Here is a 6469-nt window from a genome sequence, read left to right as displayed (position 1 = left end):
GATCTTAACGTGAACTTAAAATAAAATTTGAGATGAGACAAGGATGGATATTCCACAGCTGGTTCCTTGAACCCATTAATCAGCAAGTTTAATTTAATTTTTTTAGGTTTTTTTATGTTGACCCGAAATCCTGGAAACCCAGGAATATCACGTTGTTGGGCAGTTAATGCATGTAGGCTTAACTAGATTGTGGTGGATCAATCATATTGCCTTCTTAAATTGTAAAATATTCTGTGGTCTCAGTTCACTGTTGAATGGGCCTAGCCTACCCTATGCTTGCTCAAAATATATGCTTTGTCTAGTAGAGGTGCTTCAAATTGGCGCTTAAAATCGCCTGTCTCAGAATATGTAGAAGAGGTCCAGGGCAATTCTGCGCAAAACTGTCACATCCATATTCAGTTGGCGTTACCGACGTGACAGTTTTGCGTGGTATTGCCCCCGTATCGTTATATAAAGCTCTATTCTCGCTGTCTAGCTGTCTCCTCTTTGAGCAATCGATGATTTGAAAATAACTTACTTATCGTTAACTTAGATATCCATCTGATTGTTTCTCGTCCCGTCTCCTCTCCTCGCTCGTTTCAGGCTATCAGTCTCTTCTCCATAGTAGGCTACTTTACTCACTGACTCGACTTTATCAGAATTCACAGATTTCACTGGCTGAGTAGCAGCAAGCGAAATGATGGTTCTTGAAGCTCATGAAGTAAATGCTGTTATCCTAACCAACAAAACATTTAGCGCAGCTTTGAAATCTTACGTGAAAATCTAAATTAGGCTATTATGGTCTGGGTCCGGATAGGATCACGTCACGGTCCGGACTCGGACCGCGGTCCGCCATTTGGTGATGGCTGGTCTACAGCCTCGAGAGAGCACTCTCAAATGCACAAGTTCTGTGCCCTTTCAGTCAGAGATTACCTGAAGAGATTACCTGAAACACACGTGCATACCTAAATCCTCAAATTATGGCCAGGATTCTATTTAGCCGGGCCTCAGATTCAGACAAATAAAGGCCAGTAATAATTTTGTTTCGATTTAACTCATAAAAGAGCTCTTCTTAATATTTTATATTGTTGGTTGGTTTAATATGAAAAGTCATTGTCCTACACCATGAGTCTCCAACACGTCACTCCCAAGCTACCAGTTGCTTGCCGCCCCCTTCTGAGCTTGCCAGAGGCTGAAGCAGTAACCTACATTTAAACACAATTGTTGCTGCCAGGATATAGCTACTTGTTGCTACTTATAGTCCGGAAAATACGGTATGTGTATGGGACTGTATGTGGGCAGATGTTGATATCAGCTTTTCTTTAACATGGAGGATGCAGTGAATTGTGTCTTGTTGTCTCCTTCAGGAGGGCTGTCCTGACCCAAAATCAGTCCAGATGTGGAGTGTGTGAGCTGTGTTTAAAATTACACAGTAACTAGTTGTATAAAATTATATATGTTTTCATTCCAAACAGACAACCATGTCCTAAACAGATCACTGATTACCCATAAAGCCAATATGAAGAGGAGGTTTGAGAGCATATATGAAGGCATCATAAGGTCAGGGACTCAAACACTTCTGAACAAGATCTACACCGAGCTCTACAATACAGAGGGAGAGAGTGAAGGGGTGAATAATGAACATGAGGTTTTGCAGGTAGAGTCAGCATCCAGACCACAATCTACAGAAGACAGAACAATTAACTGTAATGATATATTCAAGCCCTTCCCTCGACAAGAGAGACACATTAGAACTGTCGTGACCAAGGGGATTGCTGGTATTGGAAAAACTGTCTCAGTGCAGAAGTTCATCCTTGACTGGGCAGAGGAGAGCTAACCAGAGCTAACCAGGATGTAGATTTCATGTTTGTTCTTCCGTTCTGAGCTGAATTTGGTCAAACATGATCAGTACAGTCTTCACAGGCTCCTACTTGACTTCCACCCTGAGCTTAGGGAGCTACAGGATAATGAATACATAGACTGCCACATTGTGTTCATCTTTGATGGTCTGGATGAGAGTCGACTTTCACTGAATTTCCAAGGGAATCAGAAGCTGTCTGATGTCAAACAAACATCATTAGTGGATGAAGAAAGAGGGAAGGAGAGTGCTGCCTTGGGTCAATTGTTTTAGAAAAATCAGGTGAGGACCAGAATGATACTGAAAATTTCAAAAATCAAAAGCTGCGACTGTCCTGTCTGTGTGAGGTTTCTTGGTGAAAAAAATGTAAAAGGCAGTCAGAGGTCTGAGGCACAATGATTTAGTGAAAAGAAATCCTTTATTCCATTGAATTGGGCTAGCGCCTACGCATTTCAACTATACTGACACATCAGTGGATGTGCTGATGACAAGCCTCATTCAGGAAACTCTGCTCTCATCTGGATAACCTCCTGACCAGCAGCAACAAGTATCCCTTCTCAGTGCATCAGTCAGGTGACAGAAGTACAAGGGTTCAATGACCCACAGAAAGAAGAGTACTTCAGGAAGAGGATCAGTGACCAGAATCAAGCCAAGAGAATCTTCTCACACATTAAGCCAACCAAGTCTCCTCATCATGTGCCATATGCGAGTCTTCAGTTGGATTTCAGGCACTGTCCTTCAGCAGATACTGGAACAGGATGATGGGAAGAGAGTCCCCAAAAACTCATACACTTCCTGCTCATCCAGACCACCAGGAAGAACCAGAAGTATCAAGAGGAAAGTGAGACAGATAGACAGAGGCTCCTGGAATCACATAGGGGTGTCATATTGAAACTAGCAGAGCTGGCTTGGAAGCATCTGCAGAATGGCAATCTCATGTTCTATGAGGAAGACCTGAGCGAGTGTGGCATTGATGTCAGTGAAGCCTCAGTGTACTCTGGCATGTGCACTGAGATCTTCAGGGAGGAATGTTTGTTTCACCACAAGAAGGTCTACTGTTTTGTCCATCTGAGCATCCAGGGGCCTCATTTATAAAGATCTTAGACCGTGCATATACGCTCAAATCCATGCCAACGCTCAGATTTATAAAAAACGTCTTTGACGTGGAAAAGTGCTTATCTCCACGTCAGGTTCAAACTTGACGTACGACCATTTCCTTGTGGTAATGCCGGGGTACTGCAAGTAATCTGAGGTCTACGTGCGATGCATTTTCAAAATTCCAAGACCAACGATCTCATGTCTTTCTTTGCCATATGCATGATCAATATTATATATGAGAGGATTTTTAAAGTCGTTTTTGGACGCAGCTTAATGTTTCATGGTTTGGCATAAAACTGCTAATAAGAACTATAGCCCACTTAAGAAAGTGAAAAACGTATAGATTACTTATTTCATAATATCTAAAAAAAACACCAAGACCTACGATACAATGATTGAAACATTCTTACAGGCGATCTAGTATATTTAGTGTTTTCACCAATCTAATATTGACCATAAAATGTCCTATCTTGGTCAGGTGGACTGCGCCATGCGGTATCGGATTTTTGAAAAAGGCATTCAGAACATATGGTGGAGTTTCTTGTACAATATTGGGAATATAGGATAGCATTGGATAATGCAGTTTTGAATGTTAAAAGTGAATATACTGAGAGGTGGATAAACTCTAATAAGAGGTGGGTAAACTCTATTTCTGAAATTTCAGAGGTGGATAAACTGCGTTTACTCGCATTTAGCATCCACTACACCCTAATTTGCGCTCATAGGCCTATTCCCAGCTCCGTAACAGAAAGGTAATATTTGTCAGAGATTGGCAGTTCACAAGAGGCAAATTTCAGATTCAGAATAGGGCAGCACAGGGAATTGCCAGGCGAGGAGTTCAGTCCACAAACATAAAGGTCCAGGGCTTTTGCATAATTCCAAAAACAGAGAAGATTAAAATAACTCAGTCCACAAGTAAGTCTACTTGCAATGAGTAGTCCACACGGAAGTTTGGTAGATGCACAAATGAGCTTGACCAGGCACTGGTAGATCATGTCGAAGCACTGAGGTCAGTCTCAGCTCAGCTTACATACTCAACAAATGGGTCACATGGTGAATCCACTCATTGAAGCACAGGTAAACTGAGAAGCTCAGGAATGTGTTTGAGAACAATTTTTCCACCTAGTGGTGACTATCAGGAACTGTGTGAGGTCTGACACATGGTATAATAATTTTTCAATGGTGAATTCCTGGGTGTTGTGTTTTATCATGAGATACTCCATCTCAGCATCAAATCCAATCAAAGCACACATAACTTGGTTGGCACGTGTATGTCACATTATTTTTATATGTTTAACAGAGAGCCTTCCTCAGTATTGTGTCGATTGGCTTGATTTGCCGGTGCCGTCTGTCGGTGCAGCAACAGCTGAACTTCTCAACATGAGCAACGGGAGAAACGCGACGCAACGGACCCACAATTCAGTTCAGCAACAGATGACGTGAGCCCATGTAAAGTGAATGGGATGCGTCTCCAGAACGCATCCCATTCACAGAACTGAATTGTGGGTCCGTTACGTTGCGTTTCTCCCATCGCTCACGTTGAGAAGTTCAGCTGTTGCTGCACCGACAGACGGCACCGGCCAATCAAGCCAATTGACTGACGGCACCAATCAATCACATTACGGTTATACTTCAAGTCATTTGCATAGCTACCGTCGGAAACACCCACTGGCATGCGTTGACGGAACGCAACTGTGTGTAGGAGCCGTTAGGGAGCACCAGATTGTATGCATTAGAAGCTGAGACAGTTGGATTCACAGGTGACACCTGTGCCAGTGTTCTGATTAGCCCGAGAACTACTCTGGGAGCTTAACAAGTGCAGCTGGCTTTAGGCCATTATGACATCAAAGCCATTCAAGTCTATGGGGGAAAAATTTGCTTTTTAACATTTTTAATCCCCTATTTCTCAAACAATCACTGGCTGAAACTTAGCCTTCGTTTTGAACTCTGAGTGGTAGGTTGTGGCGTAAAATCACTTGATTGTAGGCTTAGCTAGTTTGTTGTTCAGTTGAACATATTTATCTAACAGCTGCCTCCCCCCCTTCTATTTATGTTAGGTGCCACTTCACTCTGCTACTGAAGGATCAAACTGATTGCAGCTGCTATGGATGGCAGGAAAACACAGTACATGTGCATTTCTAGATGAAGACTAAATAAATGCACTGTGAATAAATAAACTGATAACAAGTTGTCAATGGTTAGTTATGCAAGCTTGTGTAGCCTAAACAAGACATACCTAGGCCTAGCCAAATTTATCCTGGCTGTAGATAAAGCAGGATATGAATTTCCCAATATTTTGTCAGATTAGACTAAGTTTTACTGTGGTTTACTGAGGTTTAATATTAATTGACATACCACTGAAATCACATTGATCTTTAATTTGGTTGTAATTTCAACATTGTTTCAATATTCATTTTAGTGGAAATACCATTGAAATCCCATTGATCTGTAGTTAGAATTTCAACGTTGCTCCAATATTAATGAAGGGTGCAAAAGTAATGTAGAATAAATGTTGCAGTGCGACGTTGATTCAATTATTTTAACGTTGACAAAGTAATGTTGATTTTAACATGGATTCAATCACTAATTGTTAGCTGGGTGTAGAATGAGCAGTCATCAACACCAACTGAAAGGCCCGTTTTGCAGGTAGTCTTGCATTGTATACAATTAGGCTTTCTCTGAACTACATTTTCCAAAGGCCAGCTTTCGTGCTTGTGTCACAACTTCAAAACGGCTTGATGCACATGCATCAAATTTGGTGTGAACATTTGTATGGACTCAAAGATGAAGTCAAATGTCAAGGTCAAACCCACCTTGAGTGTGATATCTCAAGAATGTCTGACACACAAGGTTTTTTGGTACAAGGGTTTGTTTGAACTCAAAGATTAAGTGATTCAATGTTTTTTTTTTTCAGGAATCTCCCCACCAACATTAACCCAGCAGCTTTCCATCCACTATTCCTCTGGCATTACATTTCTTGTTTTATTTAAAAGATCAGAATCACAACTTCTTACAGATAAGCTATTCAGTGTTCAATGGTCAAAACAGAACATAACAGAAAATCATAACAGAAAGCTAGAAAGAGATTGCAATGCCATGAGAAGTCCCACTAACCAGTTTACCCTTACAGAGATAGGCCTACATATATACAATACACATAATTATTTTCCACACGATTTATTAGGCATCTCTGCTCAGTTGTTCAGTGATCACATTCAATGAATTACTGGAACTCTTTATAGTGACATGTGAAACCAACCGCTAAAGAAATTAAGGTAACACTTTACTTGACGGGTGAGTTCATAACACATTCATAGCAGCTGTCATAAACTGCACATAAAGCATTCATGACTGTTTCATGAGACATGACTCAACATTCATACCAAACCTTTCATGAATGTGGAAGACAGAACGATGACAACTTGTCAAAATAAAAGTTCAACATTGTATTTGTGTAACCTGGATACCATTAATTTAATCTCTCCAGCCTTTGTAAATATTTCTATATCTTTGTAAATATTTCTATATCTTACG

This window comes from Alosa pseudoharengus, unplaced genomic scaffold (genome assembly GCF_046254945.1).
Source record: "Alosa pseudoharengus isolate Yale_2024_CS ecotype anadromous, Long Island Sound unplaced genomic scaffold, YU_APseudo_1.1 YU_APseudo_1.1_scf_1, whole genome shotgun sequence".
Lineage (NCBI taxonomy): Eukaryota > Metazoa > Chordata > Actinopteri > Clupeiformes > Clupeidae > Alosa > Alosa pseudoharengus.
Note: the sequence above shows the minus strand (reverse complement) of the source record.